This window comes from Paroedura picta, chromosome 3, assembly GCF_049243985.1.
Source record: "Paroedura picta isolate Pp20150507F chromosome 3, Ppicta_v3.0, whole genome shotgun sequence".
In the NCBI taxonomy this organism is placed as follows: Eukaryota; Metazoa; Chordata; class Lepidosauria; order Squamata; family Gekkonidae; genus Paroedura; species Paroedura picta.
This window is the reverse complement of record NC_135371.1, coordinates 65,372,981-65,397,089: the sequence shown is the minus strand read 5'-3', so window position 1 is coordinate 65,397,089 and position 24,109 is coordinate 65,372,981. Positions and strand designations below refer to the sequence as shown.

At 45.0% G+C, this 24,109-nt stretch overlaps 1 protein-coding gene across 3 annotated transcripts in view; it reads left to right on the top strand.

The window, feature by feature from the left end:
• The window catches only part of DAG1 (dystroglycan 1), a 128,500-nt gene that overhangs the window by 53,996 nt on the left and 50,395 nt on the right, over nt 1-24,109 (top strand). The window lies entirely within an intron of this gene.

The following is a 24,109-nucleotide window of genomic DNA, read 5'->3' as shown; positions in this document are numbered from 1 at the left end:
GATGCTTTGAGTGCCAGATGAAGAATGAATGGCTTAAGCCAATGGCAGATAAGCAGTTTTCCACATATGCTAAGAAACTTTATGCTTTACTAGATTTTGCTGAATAATTTCTACAGGTCCCAATTGTGGATGCGGCCGTAGTGGCACTTCAAGCACCTGGCCTCCTCTCTGAGGATGGTGATCAGTTAAGGATGCCATGGACAAGAAGGTTGACTATGCCTTATGTAAGGCTCATGAAACCTCAGTGATGGCCCTGAGAGCATCTTCTGTATCCTCAGTTATTTTGTGTGCATCCATAGTCTGGACAAGGAAATTAATCCAGCTGCTGGGAGACAAAGACAAATCCATCTTGGAGGGTACAAATAGAATTTTGCAAGGTGTATCCTTTGATGCGGATGCCACATTGGATGCAGCAATCTTTAATGCACGCAACCTGGCCTCTGCTGCAGCAGCATACAGTGTAATGTGGCTAAGAGCATGGCAAGCAGGTATCAGATCAAAATTCATAGTCACCCTACAGGACTTCGGGTTCAAGGTCAACTTCCTGAAGAGCTCCCTGGTGCCAACTCAATGGCTCAAACACCTAGGAGTCATCATAGACACCAAAGAATGGACACTCTTCACCACAGAAGCCAAAATCAAGAAATTACAAGAACTGATCCAGCAGATACTGGACACAGAAAATACCACCCTCATGACACTAGCGAGTCTCATGGGCTTATTCATCTCATGTCTGGACATGGTCCAGTGGGTAAGGCTACATGCCAGACCACTTCAAACATTTTTGCAACTACATCACATCAACATAGTCTACCGGAAAGACATTTAGCTACATCTGCTGCACAGTGTACGGAGCAGCCTGACATAGTGGTCGATTCCCAATAACTTATCCAAGGGAAAGAGGTCTATCTTACCCCTGGAAGTAGAAATATTCACAGACGCAGCCTGACTTACTGGAGAGCCATGACTAAAGGACATCTAGTACAGGGCTTCTGGACGAGGTCAGAGAGACGTCTTCTGATAAACATACTGGAAATGCGTGCAGTCTTCATGACACTCCTCAGACTCAAGACAACCCTTACACACAAGGCTGTGTTAGTCAGGACAGATAATATAGCAAACAGAGCATATATAAATCACCAAAGGGGATCCCGCTCAACCAAGATGCATGTGGAATCCATGAAGGTGTTGAGGTTTGCAGAATCTCATATATTAAACTTAAGAGCAGAACACGTTCAAGGGGAGGAGAACTGCCAGGCGGACTGGCTGAGCAGGTCCACTCTGTCAGAAGCAGAATACTCTCCCAGGAAATCAGTATTCAGTCAAATCATTTGTAGATTCAGGATGCCTCAAGTGGACCTATTTGCATTCCACAACAACCACCAGGTTCTGAGGTTCTTCTCCTGCTACCTACAACGACAAGCGGAAGACACAGACACACTCACAATGTACTGGCTGAAAGGGCTTCTATATGCATTTCCACCACTTCCAGTGATACCAAGGCTTCTTCAGAGAATAAGTCTACTCAAGGTGGAAGTGATACTAGTGGCTCCGATGTGGCCTAGAACAGTGGTCCCCAACCTGGGGACTGGTACTGGTTCGTGGATAAGTCGGTACCGGGCCGTGGCTCCTCCTCGTCATACTCCCTGGCTGCTGCCTTGGAGGCTGCCCTGCCACTCTGCCGCCGGCTCACCTTTGGTGCTCTCCAGTGGCCACCATGACTGGGGCTCCCCCTCAGCGTGGCAGCTGCTGCTGGCAGCGCCCCCCCTCAGCGGGCGGCAGGAAGTCAAGGGCGCTGGCAGGAAAGCGAGTGGAGCAGGGGCTCAGGCGGCGACGTCCCTCAGCAAAAGACTACCCCCCCCCCGGGCCTGAGTAAAATTGTCAAGCGTAGACCAGTCCCTGGTGATATAAAGGTTGGGGACCACTGGCCTAGAAGACCTTGGTTATCCACATAATGCAGCTGGCGGTATCAGAACCATTCCATCTGCCTCTAGTTCCAAATCTCTTACAGCAAGACCCAATCTGGCACCCAGACCCGGGCTGGTTCCACCTAGCTGCCTGAAAACTGAGAGGGAACTTCTCAGGTCACAGGGATATGCGGAGAAGGTGATGTCTACAATACTGGCAGCATGAAAAGCATCAACAAACCAAATATATGAATACACCTGGAAGGTATTCTAGGGTTGGTGTAGGAGAAAGAAGGTGTCAGTTTCTTCACCCAACATAGTGGACATGCTGGCCTTCTTTCAGGATGAACTGGATCAAGGCCTTAAAGTGGCTTTGCTTAGGAGACAGCAGCCATTTCCACAGTAATTTCTAAGATTAAATGTAAAAGACTTTCCCGTCACCCACACATTATGCAATTTCTTAAGGGTGCATCACAGTTGGGGCTGCTAGTGAAGCACAGGTTCCCAACTTGGAAACTCAGTCTAGTGTTGAATGCCTTGACTAAGAAACCCTTTGGGCCTATACGAGACATTGGGCTTAAATACCTTAGGATGGAGGTCCTCTTCTTGGTGGCGGTTACATTGGCAAGAAGAGTTGGGGGGAGTTAGGTGCCTTGTTGGCCAACCCGAAGTTATGTGTCTTTCATAAAGACAAAGTGACGCTTAGACCTTCATTTGTCCCAAAGGTGAATTCTCTTTTTCACAGATCTCAAAAAATTCATATACTCACCTTTTGTCCACAACCAAGGTATCGCCTGGAAAGACTGTGGCACAACTTAGTTGTGTGTACAGCACTAAAAGCCTTCCTTATCAGAACAACAGAATTTCGCAAAACTGAATTCATTTTTATCTCAATTTCAGCACCAAACAAAGAAAACAGAACGACCAAATCCTCGATTAGCAAGTGCATCAAAGATTGCATTGCTGAAATGTACAAAGCCTCAGGGGTACCTGTACCAGAAGGGATCATGGTGCATTCGGTGCGCAGTGTGGCTACTACAGCAGCTTCGCTTAACCAGGTGTCTGTGGAAGAAATATGCAAGGCAGCGACCTGGTCATCTGTGTCCACGTTCACAAGACACTATAAGATTGACATGTTCAGCTCTGACGATGCCTTTGGACAGGTGGCATTGCAAGAAGTAATATTTAAATAGCAACTTCTCACACGGGGCGACACTGCTCGGGAAGGTCCCAAGATGTCTTCTGCCTCTGGAATGACCAATGGTCTTACCTGTGAGGGGTCCTTCTCCCCAGAGGTAAAGATATCTTCACCCCCCCCCCCAGAAGTTGCAAGTTGTTTTTTCTTCTGTTCCTTCATTTAAACCTGTTAGCTGTGTGCTCTTTGATATGTTCCTTTTCCTGTTTAATATTATAAGTTTCCTATAGAGTAAGGATTGATATTCCTGATACAGCACTGGAAATCTTGAACTGGGACAGAGAGGCACGCCCACATAGGAAGCAGAAAAGGAAAAAAGTGAGCCTGCCTCCCTGTAAGGAGAAATGAAAACACCCAAGATGTCTTCTTTTACCTCTGGGGAGAAGGACCCCTCATGGGTAAGACCACTGGTCATTTCAGGCAAACAAGTTAAGACTGTCAGCTCCATGCTCAGTTTGTCAGCTTCCAGAGACTTTTGAGTGGGTACTTTTTTGAAACTACACTAGGTGACCAAAGGCATATTTACATAGAATACACATAGGTACACCTTATGTTTAATTCGTCCGTTGGTCCATCTAGGTCAATATAGTCTGCTCAGACAGGCAGCAGTTCTCCAGGGTTTTAGGTGGGGGTATTCTGCATCACCTACTACTTAATTGGAGATGCTGGGGATTGAGTCTAGGATTTTCTGCATGTCAAGCAGATGCTTTGGAACTCTTGATCAGCAGTGAGATCTGCTGTATGATCTGCCTATGCTAATTAATTCGTAACGTGGAACTGTCAGTTAGTACAATGAAATTGTCTTGCTGTATACTCAAAGCTGAATGTGGGTTACCCTGAAGGGTTGTGTTTCAGAAAGAGTGCTTAAATTGGCATTGACTTTTTTATCTATGAGCTACACAGTAACAGTGAGGTCGGAAATCATTATTGTAAGTGAGAATAGCAAAGAAATTTGTTATCTCATTGCCACTCACTGCACTTTCTAGCCCTTCACATGCAGAACAGCCTCCAGTGTAATAAGCGGTCCAATGCTGGGAGTAAAGTAGTTAGAAGATTTTAAATTCCTTCAGTTTTTTGAGTGTCTGCCTTCTCCAATCTGTGGGTGGTTTTGTCCCTGTGGCATTCCTAGAGCACCTGGAGTGTCACTACTTGTTTATCCAGGCACTGTTAGATTCCAGTTTTTTTGCTTGCATCTGTCACCCACACTGTGTTATTGAAAATAGCATCAGACAATATGTCATGCTACCCCTCCTAAACAATAATTTAAATAGACTTCTGTAAGCTTATCATGGGCCCAATTGGAAAAAAAATGTTGGAAATGTATGTTTGATAGGATTCTAATAGAAATTGTGCAGAGCTTCCCTAAGAGCTCATAAAAGGGAGTTTTAAATTCTTCACATTTCAGAATTGTGCAAATCAATGTAATGTTACTATGCTAAGATTAAAAATGTGAGCAGAAAATAGAAACAAAAGTAACTTTAACAGATAAAGTATTACTGTTCATTTTATCTGATGCTTCTGGGAGGACCACCCCTAAATTACTTCTTAAAGATTTGTATGCCTCAGTGGCTGCAGACTAGAAGAGAATCTTAATGTCTGCATGTGTTTATGTAGCTAAACTCATTAAGAGGAAGAAAAGCAGAACAACCTAAAATATCCAAAGTATGTTAAGAGAGACCGTTGAAAGGTTGGGGTTGTGTAAACAGGATTGGCCAGCGTGGATTGATGGAGAATTTTCATTAATAACCAACCTGGTTTTTCTATGTAGTATCATTCTAATGATAAAGCTTGAAAATGGGGATGTAAAATACCCTGCTTCTCAACCTTAAAAACTTCAAAGCTTTTAGTAACTTGGAATTAAAATAATGTATTAAAATTGTTAAATGTATGAAAAGTGTGACTCAGTCCAGCATCCAGTCAATAGAATAAACACATACAGAGGGGGGAAGTAATTTTTAAAATTAATTATTACATAAAGATGGTCTTGTGAACCAGTTACTGGCAACATTCATTTTGAATTGATCAATTTTTCCAGTGCTTGTAACCATCCCAGTTTATTGTTCCGTGCTGTGAGATGCAGGGCTAACTGCTGTCTATACAGTTTTTAAGAGGAAATAGTTTGAGGAAGATTTGTGAGCAAATTTTGCAGTAGGTTGAGGTTTTGGTGCCGCATGAATAAACATGAGGTAGGAACGTTAATTGAGACTGGATAATATGTGGGATTCATTCATTGAATGAGGAAGTCTTTTGAAGATATTCCCCATTGTCAAAGTATCAGAAGTCTTAAAATGAAAATTATTGCTTTCAGAACTCTTCTTGACTACTTGCTCTGTTTTTGCTCTCCCATTTTCCTGAATTGCCTACTTTTGTACCCCACTTTTGTAGGTTGAATGGAGAATGACAGTGGTATGTGCAGGTAGTTGAAATTTAACATTGCTGTCCCTGAAATGGGACTTACTGAAATACTTCAGCTTGCTTCAGCAGAGAATACAAGGCCACCTTGCAGAGGGGGCCAGCAGTGGAAGTTCATCTGCATGAAGTAGCTGAGTGAGCTGTGCTATTTATGGGGCAGGATATTATACTGCAGCATGTTCCATAGACTATATTGGTTCCTACTGAGTTTCTGAGCACAATATGGAATTAGCTTTGACCTCTAAAGTAAAAACATTGTGTGTTTTCTATATAGCATTATCTAAATTCATGTTAATAATAGGCTTCATTCATGGCTTTAGTCTCAGTGAAAAAGACAAACCATAAATAATGTAAATAAATTAAATATATTTCTACAATTGAATGCTTTATGCAAATTTACTGCCTTATTTTCTTATTTTGCATTGTTGTATTTGAAGGGTCAGATTTTCAAGGAACAGATAATTTCTGGCCAATTTTTATGAAAGGGCATAGAAATTTGGTCTGGGGGAATATACACTGCCTGGCTAGCATGGGAAGGGGAATGTGGGAATATGTCTGCGAACTGCTTAAGATCTGGCTGAAGTTCTGTTTTCCTCCTGTTGTATGTACTTAAAGCCTGGGTGTGTACAAAGGCGCAAGGTTTTGGTCATGAAGTAAAGGAACAGCTTGTGGCCTAGAGTGACTGCTCTAATGCAGTGGTCCCCAACCCCCAGTCCGGGAACCAAGACCAGTCCATGGATCAGTCGGTACCGGGCCACAGCTCTTCCTCGTCCTCCTCCCCAGCTGCTGCCTCAGGGCTGCCCTGCCACTCTGCCGCCAGCTCACCTTTGGTGCTCTCCAGCGGCCGCCATGGCTGGGGCTCCGCCTTGGCGTGGCACTGCGCAGCTGATGCTGGCAGCACCCCCCAGCAGGTGGCGGGAAGTCAGGGGCGCTGATGGGAAAGCAAGTGGAGCAGGGGCTCAGGTGATGGCAGCAACATCCCTCGGCAAAAGACTATCCCCCCCCCGGGCCTCAGTAAAATTGTCAAGTGTTGACCGGTCCCCGGTGATAAAAAGGTTGGGGACCACTGCTCTAATGGATTCAAGAAAAGCTTAAGAAGTTTAGTGCTCTTTTTTGTTTTTAGGTTTAGATTGTATTGTTGTTACTTGTAAGGTGCTTTCAATCCTCATTTAGGAGAGTAGCAGGGTATGAAATAGCCTAAAAAAATAAGAAAATGTTGTGGCTAGTGAGAGCTGGCAACTGTGCTTATTTAGACTATCACTAAACCTCATACACTTCATAGAGCCTGTTCAAGGTGTCTAACAAAGAAAAACCTAATAATAATAGCAGCATAAAAGTTGTAGTGGAAGAAAAGAACCCTAGCAGCATCCTCAAACACATAATACCGTAACACATTACATAAACTAGAATGGATCGCCACGTGGCTGGGCCCGACCCCCTAACCCGAGAGGTGTGTTGCTTGCCAGGGGCGAAAATTAAAGATGTTTCAGAAAGGCTGCCCAAACTCCTCAAATCTATGGATCGCTACCCATTTGTGATGGTCCATGTGGGAACGAATGACATGTCCCTGAATACCATCGCTCCTATTAAAAAAGACTATCAAGATCTGGGGAGGAAGCTCAAGCAAATGGGGGCACAAGTGGTATTCTCTTCAATCTTGCCTGTCAAGGGAAGAGGAATGCGTCGGGAGAGGAAGATAATGGAGGTGAATCACTGGCTGCGTAGTTGGTGCCGGCAGGAGAGATTTGGTTTCTGGGACCATGGGATAGGCTTTCTTGAGGAAGGCCTACTAGCACCTGATGGACTGCACTTATCAAAACTGGGGAAGAATGTGTTTGGCAGGAACCTGGGGAGATTCATCAGGAGAGCTTTAAACTAAAGCCACTAGGGGAAGGAGACGATCAACATAGGGAGTGTATGCAAGGAAAACTATCGGAGGCAGCCCAACCGGCAAGGCCAGCTCATAGGGAACCAAAAGTAAAAGGATTCAGATGTCTTTATACTAACGCCCGAAGCATGGGCAATAAAAAGGAAGAGCTGGAACTTCTCATGCTGATGGAAAGGTATGATCTAGTAGGCATCACAGAAACTTGGTGGAATGATTCTCATGACTGGAATGTAATGGTGGATGGATATGAACTGTTCAGAAAAAACAGAATAGATCGAAGAGGTGGAGGAGTGGCACTGTATGTGAGGAAAGGGCTTACCTGTCAGGAAATTCTAGTGAAGGAGAGCATATCTACAGTGGAAAGCATCTGGGTGAAAATAAGCGAGGGGAAAACAAACAGTGTGGTGGTTGGTGTCTGCTACCGACCGCCTGACCAACGAGAGGATGTGGATGCTGCACTTTGTGAGCAGCTTGAGAAAATATCCAAACGGCAGGACCTTGTCATCATGGGTGACTTCAATTTCCCAGATGTGTGCTGGGAAACAAACTCTGCGAAGCGTCCTCAGTCATGCAAGTTTCTGACCTGCCTGGCTGACAATTTCATTTATCAAATGGTAGATGAACCCACAAGAGGTTCAGCCATACTGGACTTAATACTGACCAACAGGCAAGAGTTGGTGGATGAGGTGAAGGAGGTGGGGACCCTAGGGGGAAGTGACCATGTCCTCATAGAATTCCTTTTGAGATGGGGAGCCAAGGAAGCTTGTAGCCAGACGCGGATGTTGGATTTTCGTAGGGCAAACTTTAATAAACTCAGAGACATGATGAGTGTCATACCATGGACGAGAATGCTGGAAGGGAAGGGAGCATGTGAAGGGTGGGCGCTACTCAAACAAGAGCTATTGCATGCTCAATCAATGACTATTCCAGAAATACGAAAACACTGCAGGAGCTCTAAGAAGCCTATTTGGATGAACAAAGAACTTCAAGAGGAACTAAGAAAGAAAAGGAAAATGTTCAGGAAATGGAGGGAAGGACAGAGCTCTAAAGAAGAGTACCTACAGGTTACTAGGCACTGTAGATCAATCATCAGAAAGGCCAAAGCTGAGAGTGAGCTAAGATTGGCCAGGGAAGCCCATTGTAACAAGAAAAGATTTTTCAGTTACGTGAGGAGCAAACGTAAAGTAAAAGAGGCAATAGGCCCGCTGTTGGGTGCGGATGGACAAAGTCTAACGAAAGATGCAGAGAAAGCAGAAAGGCTTAGTGCCTATTTTACATCTGTTTTTTCCCACAGGTCTAAGTGTTTAGGCACATCTAGAGATGGCTGTAGCCAAAGGATAGTGTCTGGGTGGCAGGTTAACATGGATAGAGAGGTGGTCGAGAGGCATTTAGCTGCACTGGATGAGTTCAAATCCCCTGGTCCAGATGAAATGCACCCAAGAGTACTCAAAGAACTTTCCAGAGAACTTGCACAGCCCTTGTCCATCATCTTCGGAACCTCTTTAAGGACTGGAGATGTCCCGGAGGACTGGAAAAGAGCAAACGTTATTCCGATCTTCAAAAAAGGGAGGAAGGATGACCCGGGAAACTACAGACCAGTGAGTCTGACCTCTGTTGTGGGGATGATAATGGAGCAGATATTAAAGGGAGCGATCTGCAAACATCTGGAGGACAATTTGGTGATCCAAGGAAGTCAGCATGGATTTGTCTCCAACAGGTCCTGCCAGACCAACCTAGTTTCCTTTTTTGACCAAGTAACAGGTTTGCTGGATCGGGGAAATTTGGTTGATGTCATTTACTTGGATTTTAGTAAAGCTTTTGACAAGGTTCCCCATGATGTTCTGATGGATAAGTTGAAGGACTGCAATCTGGATTTTCAGATCGTTAGGTGGATAGGGAATTGGTTAGAGAACCGCACTCAAAGAGTTGTTGTCAATGGTGTTTCATCAGACTGGAGAGAGGTGAGTAGCGGGGTACCTCAGGGTTCGGTGCTCGGCCCGGTACTTTTTAACATATTTATTAATGATCTAGATGAGGGGGTGGAGGGACTACTCATCAAGTTTGCAGATGACACCAAATTGGGAGGACTGGCAAATACTCCGGAAGATAGAGACAGAGTTCAACGAGATCTGAACACAATGGAAAAATGGGCAAATGAGAACAAGATGCAATTTAATAAAGGTAAGTGTAAAGTTCTGCATCTGGGTCAGAAAAATGAAAAGCATGCCTACTGGATGGGGGATACGCTTCTAGGTAGCACTGTGTGTGAACGAGACCTTGGGGTACTTGTGGATTGTAAACTAAACATGAGCAGGCAGTGTGATGCAGCGGTAAAAAAGGCAAATGCCATTTTGGGCTGTATCAACAGAGGCATCACATCAAAATCACAAGATGTCATAGTCCCATTGTATACGGCACTGGTCAGACCACACCTGGAGTACTGTGTGCAGTTCTGGAGGCCTCACTTCAAGAAGGACATCGATAAAATTGAAAGGGTACAGAGGAGAGCGACGAAGATGATCTGGGGCCAAGGGACCAAGCCCTATGAAGATAGGTTGAGGGACTTGGGAATGTTCAGCCTGGAGAAAAGGAGGTTGAGAGGGGACATGATAGCCCTCTTTAAGTATTTGAAAGGTTGTCACTTGGAGGAGGGCAGGATGCTGTTTCTGCTGGCTGCAGAGGAAAGGACACGCAGTAATGGGTTTAAACTTCAAGTACAACGATATAGGCTAGATATCAGGAAAAAGTTTTTCTCAGTCAGAGTCGTTCAGCAGTGGAATAGGCTGCCTAAGGAGGTGGTGAGTGCCCCCTCACTGGAAGTCTTCAAGCAAAGGTTGGATACACACTTTTCTTGGATGCTTTAGGATGCTTAGGGCTAATCCTGCGTTGAGCAGGGGGTTGGACTAGATGGCCTGTATGGCCCCTTCCAACTCTATGATTCTATGATTCTATGATTCTATGATTCTATAAACCAGGTTACAAACAGAATGCAAAAATGAATCAAAGGATCAACCTAACTAAAGCCTGTATAAAAAGAAATGTTTTAATCTGGCACTTAACGATAGTAAAGTAGTAGGCCTTAGGCAGCTAAACCTTAATGGCAGCAAATTGCCTGGGATTGCTGCCAGGTTTGACCAGTCAGTCCTTCTTCCGTGACCAAACCAGTCCTGAAGAGGGTCCTGCCCATTCCTCTTCCTTATTGCTGGCAGAAACCAAGACATGAAGGCCAACAATATTGCATCAGCTGCCTCGCAAAGGCCATTGAGGTCATTTGTTTTGTACAGGTACAGGTGTTGCTCAGTGCTCCGGCCAAATTGTGTGCGTAAGCAGCTGCTCGTTAACACAGAAGCCCTGTTCAGCAGCAGTCTGGAGCCATGCAGGGTCTTGCACTGCCCATTGCCCAGTTTACGATTACAGCAGTTCTGTTTTTCTCAGAACATGAACTGCTCTGCTCAGTTGGAGGGGGAAAATTAGAAGGAACACTGGTGCTGTTACAGAGTTTTTGTGTTTTAGATACACCCCCCCCCTCCAGTGAGATTAAAGTTATTTGCTACTTTTGTGCCCCATCCATCTTTGAAAAAATGCAGAGCCACATTTCAGATTCATAGATCAGGGAGTTTCAGCTGGGAGACTGACTTCCCAAGGTCACCCAGTGAGCTTCATTACTGAGTAAGGACTTAAACCTGGTTTTCCCACATGCAGTGAAACTTTGTAGCTATGGCTGCCTATGAAAAGTCAATGGCTGACATGAAATTGTATTAGGATTAGAGCAAGAGGCAAAGTTGAAAGGGAATGATGCATACATAAACTTACCTTTTATTGTTCAAAGGCAGCAGGTCAGCTAGATCCACACAGTTGACAAGCAACCCGTCTGTGTATGAAAAGCCCCTCTTTCTCCTCACATTTGAATGAGGCCGAGGATAGGGTGCTCTTGCAAACGTTAATCTTTAGGTTGACTTCTCTAGTAATGAATTGCCTTTCCAGTAATTTTATTGTACATGGTAATTTGCTCCAGGAGGAGAGTGAGTTCAAAACTATTTCAGGAGTGTTCACAGCCTAAGTTACTTTGGAAGTCATGCATATAGCCTTCCTAAAAATGTAAATGTTTTACAAAAAAACATGGCAACACTGAGCTTGTAACCACATCCTGCTTCTTGATACTCTTTTCAAACCCCTAAATGTGAAAGCAGCCTAAAACAGCTGAACTTCCATGGCTCAGTTGCTGAGCATCCACGTTAGAAGCAGAAGATCCCAGTTTTGTTCCTTGGAATCACAGAAGGAACAGATAGTTGATGATTTGAAAGGTTTATACCTAAACATTGCTATTGATCATCGACATTACTGACTTTGATGAAGCAGTGGTCTGACTCTACATAAAGTAACTTCATATGATAGAAAAGTAATAGAATACTCACTAATTTAATTTTGCCCATGCACCAAGAAATGCTTATTCCTCAAAAGAGGTACATTTCTAGTTGTCTAATAAATGGAAAAATAGAGGTACATGAAGGATGTAATGCCTGTATCATTTGTTGTTTTGGCATTGCTGAGCTTTCGTACGATTCCTTCATACACTCCCATAGTCTTTTGCCTTCTGTTGCCCACATGACTGTGAATGAAGCTTATCTAATTAGTGCTTTTGGGGGGGAACAGAGAAGAGGCTGGGTTCCAGCTCTGTTGTGGAATGTATGGAGCTAAAGTATAGACACAATGAGTAAATAAATTACAGGCCCAATGAGCCAGCTTGGTGTAGTGGTTAGGAGCATGGACTTCTAATCTGGCGAACTGGGTTTGATTCCCCGCTCCCCCACATGCAGCCAGCTGGGTGACCTTGGGCTCACCACAGCACTCATAGAGCTGTTATGACCAAGCAGCCTTAACTATCTCACAGGGTGTCTGTTGTGGGGAGAGGAAAGGGAAGGTAACGGTAAGTCGCTTTGAGACTCCTGGTACAGAAAAGCAGCATAGAAGAACCAACAATTCTTCTTCTTTTCCTTCATAAATTTTCACTAAAGAAAATGCAGAATTCACAAACACAATGCTCAGTTTTATTAACTTACAAATGGTGTGCATAAATCAAGATGACTTGGAGCTAATCACACTCTTGTGAAGTTAAAAGGAAGCTATTAGTATACTGTGGTAGTCCTGAAAATATCTTGGTAAACAGTGCACAAAATTGTTTCTATGCTTGGGGAAAAGATATTGATGGCTTCCTGCCCCAGACAGCCCAGGAGTTTATGTAATAACTAGAAAATAAGCCCGCTGTTGTTTAAATACAGCGGGCGCTAGGTGTTAGTCAGGGCCCCCCCCCGCGGCGCGGCCTACCGCACCCAGCGGAGACCGAGGCGGGTGGTAGCGGCTCTGGCAGCAATTGCAGCCGCCGCCACCGCCAATCGCGGCTCTTCACCCGCCGGCAATCGCAGCTCCATCTGCGCTGGCTGCTCCACTGGTGATCGCGGCCATGGCTCCGCCTCCGAGCGTGGCCTCGCCGCCGCCAATCGCGGCTCTATCAGCGCTGGCGGCTCCGCTGCCACTGGTGGCTCCAGTGCCACTGGCGGGTCAGTCGCTGGGCCTGGGCAGGCCGCCATGTTCGACGTGCCGGCGGCCTGACGCGTCAACGATTGGCCCCGCCGATTGTCTGTCCGGAGGAAGGGGACAATCGGCACCCTTCCTCATCCCGGACAGAGCCCGCCCTAACTCCTCCTCCCAAGCCTTATGGCTTTATTTAGTCTGCGGGGTTAAGATATCTGCTCCTTTCAAATATGCAAGGCAGCATGGAAAGGAGGGTTTCAAAGAAAGAAAAAATCCATTAGTCTAATTCATTATTCTTCAGTGACCTAAACAAGAGGTATACATTCGTGCTGTTGACGTATTTTCAAGAAATGTCGTGGTTTCATTCATCAGATGAAGAATTTTTAAGTAGCTGCACGTTGTATAGTTTAAATTCAATCGGTTGACTACCAAGCAATTCTTCTGCTCGGTGATTGCCTTAAAAGGGATCTCTAATGTCAAATCTTTGACAAAGTAACAGTGTCAGTGTTTCATACAGTTATACCAGAAATGCTGCATGTTTTCCCTCCAGAAACATTTGTTATCTTGTACCCTTCCCTTTGGTCTACTTGATTACTTACCTAAAATGTGATTAGCTAGACTAATATTTACATAGCAACCTTGGCCCCCAAGCATCCTTGGAAATGGTATAAAGCTTCCCAGTGCAGGACTTTGGTCTGAAGGTTAGCTATTAAGGAAAGGAAATTAGATTCTTAAGAAAGGATTTGTAATGAAAGGACCTTTAAAGGCAGTTCCCAAGCTAGTTCTGAACTTATATAAGAAATTCTCTTCTGCTAGGGCAGTGGTTCTCAACTTTCCTAATGTCATGAGCCTTTAATACAGTTTCTCATGTTGTGGTGACCCCCAACCATAATATTATGCAAGTGTTCTTTCACAGAAATTAAACTGAAACTGACCAGTGGCATGAATTGTATATTGTATATTGTATATACCATATAAGACGACCGGCGTATAAGACGATCCCCAACCTTTCCACTCAAAATATAGAGTTTGTTATATACTCGGCGTATAAGACTTACCCCCTCTTCCACACACCAAATAAAAAATAAAAGAAAGCAAGAAACTATGCTCGGATTAGTGATTACCTCCCTTCCCCAAAAAAAGGCGAGAGTCATCTCTCTCTCTCTCAGAGCTCTGTGCATTGAACTGAAACAGCTTCCTCTGCAAACTGCAAACAGAGGGAGAGAGCAAGCGAGCGGAGGGCTGCGCGCCAGGCTGGCCGTGTGTGCTCTCTTCCTGAATGGGGGCGGCTTCAAAACACCAGAAACCGCGGGAGGGGAGCAGAGGCTGGCACCTCCCCTCCTCCCCAGCATCCTCCTCCTTTCCACTCCTTTGCCACTGGCTCACCCAGCCGGCCCATCGGGAGCTCTCTCTCTCTCTCCCCCCTCCCGCTTCAGAGTATTTTCTGGGAGGGAGGGCCCGTCGCTGCCATGGCGAGGTGAGGCGTGCACACAGGCACAAGTTTGGCGGACCCAGCGAGTTCCGAGCTGGGAGGAGTTCACAAGACAGCAGCAGAGTTGGTGAGCTCAGTGCGGGGGGGGGGGGAGCGTCGCCACCTCCGCGTCCGTTAATTCTGGTCACCTTAAACTATGGGCAGTGGGGGAGCATCAGGAGGTCACTATGGGCAGCTATGTCTATCCCAACTGAAGTGCACCCGGCGTATAAGACGACCCCCCACTTGGAGTCATGTTTTTTAGGGGTAAAAAGTCGTCTTATACGCCGGCAAATACGGTAAATTGGTTTTTTTCCAGGGTTTCTGTGTGTCAGTATTTTCTTAACCATGTAACCCTGAGATGCTTGTGTAGTGATTTAGTAACTGTTACATTTCTGCCAGACTGTATTATCTCTGCGAGTCGACTCTGTGAAAATCTCAATGCCTGAAGACTGGCCTGAACTGGCACCTGCAGGAAGGGGCTTCGAGCCTCTGGGAACTCGGCTGGGTTTGGGCAGGAGAATGTGTGTGTAAAAGGGGATGCATTTCAACTATCTATCAGATTCGACTTTGAGATGTCTAGGATCCTGAACTGCTATGCAATAAAGCTTTCTTTTATTCAGAAGTCTTGTTGCTAGACTGTCAGTTCCTGACAGGTATCAGCGTCACTGAAGATCAGTTTATACACCAATTTCTCTGAAGGTTTGCTTTCCTTTGTATGGGCCATTATGCATGGTCGCCGAAACGGTGATTTCGAGGCACATGGAAAATGCGAAGGGGGAAGACGCGAAGCACACCGGTTATGCACGGGACGGGGCGCAATGGCGGCAAAACCCAGAGTAACCAATTATGCACGCGGCGATCCAGGCACCGCTTCTGGTAGCGCCCCGGTCACCCGGAAACTGCACTTTCTTCCGCGTTTCGCTAACGCAGCTTTTTCGGCGACATGCACCGAAGCTGCGGCTGGTTGCAGCCGGCACCATGCGTTATCGGTGATTTTAGTCGCCGCCATTCTACCCCGAATGTGTGCTATTCCCCCCGTGCATAATGGTTCAATAAAGCATGTCTTATATCATTTGCGTGAAAGCGCACATGGGTGAAAGTAACTTTTCTGTAATGGTTTTAATGCCATTCCTACTTCCTGTGAATGAATTGAAATTTATTGTTGAAGCCAAAGCCATAACAATCATACAAACAAAGCATTAAAACAGTAAAATGAATATATATGTATATATACACATGTATGTCACAGTATAAACTGGTGATCACAATAAGAAAATTGCAAATGCAGAATAAAATAAATGAAGTGAAATTAACAAATTATACATCAGCTAAAATATGGATTCCTCAGCCATACTTGAAATGAACTCTTTTCTAATAATAATGGATGAGGAAATTAAATTAGCAACCATTAAAGTGACAGGAGGGAAAACATATGCCGAGAAATATTATTTTATCATCATCAGATCCAGAGATAGTGGACCGTACAGTATTCAACCTGATTTGAATGTCATTGTATAGAGGGCAAAACCGGAAGTAGTGGATAAGGTTAAGCCTGCAAGGGCACACCTGACAATCTGGTAGGACCCAATTAAATCGCTATGCAAGTATGCAGGAGGGAAGGTGTGAAACTTTACACAAGTAAAAACTTTTCTAAAATGGACGTTTGTTATATCATATAGGTATCTGGAGATAGATACCACCTGGAAAATTTAGAGTTTTGGATCAGATCCCTGTCACATAAGTGGTCCCCAACCTTTTTATCACCGGGGACCAGTCAACGCTTGACAATTTTACTGAGGCCTGGGGGAGGTAGTCTTTTGCCGAGGGACATTGCCACTGCCGCCTGAGCCCCTGCTCCACTTTCTTTCCCGCCAGTGCCCCTGCCTTCCCACCGCCCACTAGGGGACGTTACCAGCAGCAGCTATGCAGTGCCACGCTGAGGGGAGCACCAGCCATGGCCGGCCACCGGAGAGCACCAAAGGTGAGCCAGTGGCAGAGTGGCAGGGCAGCCCAAGGCAGCAGCTGGGGAGGAGGACGAGGAGGAGCCACGGCCCGGTACCAACTGATCCACGGACCGGTCCCGGTCTCCGGACCAGGGGTTGGGGACCACTGACATAAGGCATCTTTCTCATAAACCCAATCTTGAATTTTACAAAATTCCCAGATTTCATCGAATCGGGGGAGGGAGGGATCCTTATAAATGCAAGATTGGGGAAACCATAGTTGTCCAGTAGTTCCTTTCTAAATAAAACTGAAAGTTTGACTAGGTGGATCTCAGGTCTATTAATAAGTGATAAATAGAATTTCATGAGTTTCATGTACACTCTGGAGGTAATAGGTGGAACCCAACCTCTGTTCTGAGGAAGGCAGCTGATATGCCTTGAGGAAGACCCAAAAATTTCTTGAAGAAGGTATTTTGGACAACTTTCAAATTTATCCAAAACCTTTTCCTGCCATTCCCAAATCTCTGCACCATATAGAAGTTGTGATATGATCTTACCGTGAAAGACCTTTAGTGCAGGAGCAACCAACTGGCCACCATTGGCATAAAAGATTTTTATAATGGCACCCATTAAACAATGTGCCTGTAAGATGTTGGCATTTAAATGTGCCTGCCATGAAAAAAGATTCCAATGCAATGCTAAGATATTTCAAGGGAGTTAATAAACCAGTGAAATTTAGCCCTATGGTTGCCGAAAGAGACTATTTTTGTTTTATTATAATTAATTACCAAATGGTCTTCCCTGCAGTAAGTAGCCAGCCTAGATGGCATATTTCTCAATCAAACTCTGGAAAGGGACAAGATGACCATATTGTCTGCATAAAGCAGTACTGGGATTTTCCAACTAACTAAAGATGGTGGAATGAAGTTGTTGGAATCCAGGGCCTGAGCAATATTGTTAATATAAAAATTAAACAGAAAAGGGGCTAAAAGGTATCCCCTGTTTGATGCCCGTTCTCAAAGGAATTGGATCTGTAAATTGGGTTTGTGAAGGAGACCTGACTGACTGTGAGATTGGAATGAGGATCCATCAATATACAAAGTAACCTATCAATATTTCCGTTTGCCAATTTATGCCAAAGTCTGGAATGATCTATGGAATCAAACCCTGTGGGGTTGCTTGCTTGCAGATATGTTCTTTCTGATCCTGTGGAGCTAAAGAGTTTTTCTTCCAGAACCATGAAAAATTGCTGGGAGGGGACCTAGTCTTTCTGCCAGTTCTGTCATTAGATTTCATTGTTCCCAGTTTTGTCTTGAAAACATTAGGTTTTCTGTCCTTGTTAGCATTAGCTCTTATGAGCAGCATACTGTGTTGTCGTGCTGTTCTGGCCGGCAACAAAGCACCTCCTGCCAATCATATTGTTCCCATTCAACTGCAAAGCATATTAAAAAATGGAACCCAAAGGTGGTTGCTTTTTAGTTAGGTAAAACAGAATACATATAGGGGGGTGGGAAAGTAGTAGCTTTATATAATGTATAGTGTTTTCATTTTTCAAATAGTTGGTGAGCATCAAAATGACTGAAATAGTTTCGACTTGACCACAGGTATACTTACTGTTTTCTGTTCATCTGTAAAATCTTGACACAGGCTTCAGTTCAGCTGCTTCTCATTGTAAAGGAGTGTTGCTGATTTAGTAGTAGTCCGTCCAGAGTCTCAAAGTATCCCAGACTATTTAATGGATTTTATTTTCTAATAATGATTAAAATGAGCAAGGGTGAAGGAACTCTTACAAAAGAATGAACGGGCTACTATGGCCTTTATAGGTGGATCTCTTGACCCCAAGGCAAGGTATTTGACGTATATGTATGCACAGATACCATGGTATTTGGGGTGAAATGATGGAGACTGAGGAGATGGTAAATCGAATTGATCTAGAATGCTAGACCAGGTGGACTCCCCAAAAGAGAGAGAGCCAGGAGCAGAAAATGCAATGGACTGTACTAATATTGGAAGGATATTCTATGAAGCTTATAAACCCTACAGCTATATACTATAAAATTCAAGAGAATAAGCAACCAAATAGCAATTCAAGTTATTCCTAGTGGAAGCCATCCCGCTGACCCTAGGAGTGGCCTTCCAAGGCTCGTCCACATACAGAGCCTGCCCATGAGCTGGAAGTGAGAGCTGATTGGAAAATAGGCTTTTGGGGAGGAAAGGGGAGGAGAAAGTTGCAGAGAGAGCACTGTTTGTTCTCAGTGTTGATTCGGAGTCCAAGCAACAGAGGGGTGGGGTAGATGTGGGAGACCGAGCCCCAAGTGACAGCTAAGAATCGCTGCTTGAGTACTGAAATGTTGTGTTTTTCCTTGACAGCTGCAGGAAACCGAAACCCAGGGGTCTACCGGAGAATGTTAATAGGGCAGGTGATGGGGTTACCTGCTTAAATAGCCTGAGGAGTTACCAGATAAGTGTACACTGGAAGAGAATCCAATAAAGAAGGCAGAGTGGAAGGCTGTTGTCCTGCAAACATCAGTCTCATTTAGAACTGCTTGGGAAGTACATATACTTGATCATTCCCTGGTTTGATAAAGTATGGTATGTTTCTGTGGCTGCATAGGGCCCCAGGATCGGAGGACGTCTGCAAGGATGGGTTTTCCCTTCGTCTTCTCAGGGAGGCAGGGGTTAATTAAAACATACTCCCTCACTTCCTGTCCTGTATGCAGCATCTCATTCCCCAGTCTTTCCCCTGCTTTGAGATAGGGAGACAGCATAGACAGAGATCTCTGCTTTCATTTCTCTAAATCTTTTTCTCTCAATTTTTCTAGTCTTCTTTCTTTCTTTCTTTCCTCCCACCCGTCCCTTCTCCCCTCACCTCCAGCTTCATTATTTGTTATTCAGATCAGTGGCTGATGATGGAGGGAAGATTAGTGAGAATGGTAGGAGAAGGCACACTAGTGGCGTTTTGGTGGCAAAGAGCTGTGGCAGCCAATTTGAGAGCCTTTTTCATCGCAGCTAAACTCCTTTCATTCCTGATTGAGTCCTTCTGGGACAATGAAGAATTCTTCTCAGGAGGAATTCTCAGGAGACCTCTAGGCTCTCTTAGGGGCCTTGGAAAGAGAAGCAACAGGCCTGGTGAGTGCTCCAACCAAGGTGAAGAAAGCACGAAAAAGTCAGCTGGCCCAAAAACACCTGCCTTGGGTGAGAGCAGCTCTTCTTCCTGCCGGACTTCTTATAAACGGCCAGACCAGCCTGGGTGCCATAAAAAGAGCACAGCCAAGGATGATGCCAGCAGAGCTGAGCAAGGTGCAGCTGCAGCACCAGATCCTGCTGTGGCTTCAAAAGACACCGTGGACGTGAGTCAGGTGGATAAAAACCTCTTCAGTGATGAAATGTTATCTTTTGTAAAACCATGAGACAAGAAATTGGATTTTTTTTGTCAGAATGAGGGTCACATATCTGAAGGGGAAGGCTCCCCACATTACTCGACTAGCTCTTATGGGCAAGAGTCTAATATTGGCTGTGGCCATGAGTGTTCCCATAATTGGCCAACAAAGCTGCCAGGAAGAGGGGATCCTGTGCATCTGTGCATTATGACTCCTCTGATAGTGCAGAAAACCCTTAAATTGACTCAGATTTTCTTTGTTCCAGATCAATTTGGCAGGTTCCTTAAACAAGATGGTTACCAATACATGTTAGCCATAGCAGCGGTCAATTTAAAACAATCTGAAGAGCCTGATACACAGGCAAGCCAAACTAAAAAGAGCAGGGCAGCTGTGGATGTAGGGACTACTTCCCTACCCCAGAGGCTGCCCCAAAATTGCACCTCTCCCTCTATTTTTCCCCCCCCAAAAATGAGATAAGAGTGAAAAAATAAAGAAAAACCTTTAATTAACATCAGTTTCCTTTGTTTATTAAAAGTCTTTGCAATCTTCACAAATATGGTGAAGAAGTACTTCAGGTGTCTTCAATCAGTGCCTCTGTGGTGGCCATCCACTCTCCAGGTGTAGTCTCTAAGGATGGAGAGGGAAACATTAGAGATCCAGTGGGACTCCGCAGAGCGCGTGAGGCAATTGTTATGATGGTAAGAGCGGTAACAATAACTTATATCCTGAACAAAGCAGTTATCGTGTGGGCAAGAAACTTGATACAGCAGTTGCCAGCTGACAGTGCCAGGGTTCTTGAAGGAGTCAATAGACTCTTAAAAGACTGCCTCCTTCATGGCAGATGCAACCCTGAACAGCATAATATTTAATTCCAGTGCCATGGTGTCCACAGCTGCAGCAAGCAGGTTTCTTTGGCTAAAAGCATGGCCTGCAGAGGTAAAATCAAAAAACTATCATGACAACCTATCCCTTGTGGGAGATCATCTATTTGGAGAGGCCCTGGAATGTATCCTCATCAAAACAAAGGATAGGAATGATGCCTAGATACGTGAGACACAACACTGATAACAGACCTTCCCCTGGTTCCTTTTACACGCAAGGTGCTCTACAGCACCTTTGCCAAGACAATTGCAGAGGATTGTGGTCACACTTCCAAAGGGGGCAAAGAAGAGGCAACTTTTGCCCCAGATGAAATGGGTAACAGAAGTGACAAGATAGATAGAGAACAGCTCCCAGCCTAGAGCATGACTGCAGGCCAGCTGTGGGAGGTTGCCTGACATTATTCAAAGAAAAATGGAACATTCCACAGGTAGACAACTAGGAAATCAATACTGTGGAACAGGGGTCCTCAAACTTTTAAAACAGGGGGCCAGTTCACTGTCCCTCAGACCGTTGGAGGGCCAGACTATAGTTTTTTTTAAAAAAAAACTGAACAATTTCCTATGTATACTGCACATATCTTATTTTGAAGTTAAAAACAAAACAAAACGGGAACAAATACAATATTTAAAATGAAGAACAAGTAAAGTTAAATCAACAAACTTGCCAGTATTTTAATGGGAACTATGGGCCTGCTTTTGGCTAATGAGATGGTCAATGTCTGGTTCCATATTTGTCACTGCTAGTCGTGACAAGTGATGCAAGTGTGCATCAATTAGTCTAGATCTGGTTGAAGATTTCAGATGTTTCATTCTGGAAAAAGTCTGTTCACAGACATAAGTGCTGCCAAAGATGGTTCCCATTTTGAGTGCATGGTTCCTGAGATTTAATGTGATTTCAGCCATACAAGAACATGGCTGAACTCGCACTGCTCAGAGATCACAACAGTGTGAACCAGGGCTTACACAGCACACAGCATACAACAATATACACAACTGAATAGCAATCAGAATATAAATGCAGTTTGGTGTAGTGGTTAGGAGTGCGGACTTCTAATCTGGCATGCCAGGTTCAATTCTGCACTCCTCCACATGAAGCCAGCTGGGTGACCTTGGGCTCGCCACAGCACTGATAAAACTGTTGTGACCAAGCAGTGATATCAGGGCTCTCTCAGCCTCACCCACCTCACAGGGTGTCTGTTGTGGGGAGAGGAAAGGGAAGGCGACTGTAAACTGCTTTGAGTCTCCTTCGGGTAGAGAAAAGCGGTATATAAGAACCAACTCTTCTTCTTCAGTAATATCAGGGCTCTCTCAGCCTCCCCTCCCTCACAGGGTGTCTGTTGTGGGGTGAGGAAAGGGAAGGCGACTGTAAGCCACTTTGAGCCTCCTTTGGATAGAGAAAAGCGGCATATAAGAACCAACTCTTCTTCTTCAGTAATCTCAGGGCTCTCTCAGCCTCCCCTCCCTCACAGGGTGTCTGTTGTGGGGAAGGGAAGGGGATTGTAAGCCGCTTCAGACTCCTTCAGGTAGAGAACAGCGGCATATAAGAGCCAACTCTTCTTCTTCTTCTACTGTCAATTAAATTGGGTTTCCTACTCCTTGGCTGTCTGCAGAGCTGGATTAAGTTCCCATGCAATAACACTGAGCACTGACCATTTTCATTTCCTCTGAGCACTGACCATTTGCATTATCATTGTGATGCCACCCACCTAGAAACCACCCCAACCAACTAACCAACTTCAAAAAAAGGCTCTCCTAATGTTAAAAAAAATGTGATGGGGGGGGGGGGACCGGGTCTCTCTTCAGAGGAAGGCGGCTGACAATGGAGAGCTTGGCAAAAAAGATCCGACAGGAAGGGGGGGGAGGGGAGGGGTAAAGATTAAAATCCTTGCAAGAGCAGAGTTTTTCTAGGGCAGCCGCTGTGCGCTGCAGACCCTGTGCTGCTTTGCAAACCTCAATTTCCCCTTGCCACTCTAAGCTCAAGCCAACTTACCAACTTAAGAAAAAAGGCTCTCCTAACTTTAAAAAAGGCTCTCCTAACGTAAAAAAAAAACCCTAGCTTGTTTTTAACCTCGATCAGGCAGCCGCTGGCTTTGCACAGGCACACTCGTTATCCCTCCAATCACGCCAGAGGCTGAGAGGAAGAATGAAGAGGCGGAGAAAAGGCGGGAAGTCAGAGAGTGCAGCTCAAATTTCACACATGCGCACTGCAGGGAGTCGGCTGCTAAGTGACAGGCAGCTGGAGGGAAAAACACCCGGCGGGCCGGATAAAAATCATCTCCGGGCCGGATTTGGCCCGTGGGCCGTAGTTTGAGGACCCCTGCTGTGGAACAACGTTACAAGATGGAATTCAGGTACAATCCACCAAATAGATTTTGATCTGTGTAAAAATCATCTTCTCTCCATTCAGGCAATCAAAGTAGTTCCCATTTCAGAGTGCTCCGCTGAAGTGTACTCTTTTTCTTCTTCCGGTTCCAAAACCAAATGGGGATCGGAGAGCAATCCTGGACCTGAGGTTCACAAGCAGGTACATCAAGCTAAAAACAAACAAAACGTTTTGCATGGAAATGTTCTGCTCCATCGCAGAATCCCTTCAGGATTCCTAAACACTTCCTAAACACTTTTGGACCTCACTGAGGCATACATTCATGTATCCATCTACCTACCACACCACAGATTATCTAGTTCTGGGAAGATTACTACCAGTATTGAGCCCTCCTGTTTGGCCTTGTGACCGCACCGAGTGTTTTCTCTAAGCTGTAGGTCAACCTAATCCTGATTTTCAAGACATCAGGAATGTACTTGCTTCCGTATCTCTACGATGTTCTCGTGAGATCGGGTATCTTTACACCAACACAGTCAATTCTCCACTTCGGGGTAATCATAGATACACTAGAAAAGAAGTTATTCAAGAGAAAAAGTACCTCAAAAGGCAGAATGTCATCAGGGAGCTGATGAAGAACAGGAGGATATCACTGCTGACTCTGGAAAGCATGCAGGGCCTATTAGTGGTGAATACAGAGTCCTTCAGTGGGGCAAATAGAATGCAAGGGGGATACAAATATTTCTCAGGCTGCTTCATTTCCTCATAGCAGTAGGACAAGACAGGTCACTCAAGTTCAACCTTCAGTGGAAATGGTGCAAAAGAAACAATCTCACCCAGGAGAGTTTTTGCTCAGTGTCCCAACAGTTTCAAATCTTCACAGATGTGAGTCTGAAAGGTTGATGGAAGGGGCTGTCTTGGACTGAATGACCATCTAGGGCACCTGGACGAAGGAAGAGGCAATCCGACCAGTCAACATGCTTGAAATGAGAGCCATCTTGCTGGCAGTACAACACTTCAAGCAGTGGGTCATACACAGACACCTGCTGATATGGATAGACAACACTGGCCAGAGCCTACCTCAACAAACTGGGGTTCCCAATCCAGAGCCTATTGAAGGAGGTAACCAGGATTCTAGAGTGGCTGGAAAAGAATCTCCTGTCTATTCAGGCTGAAG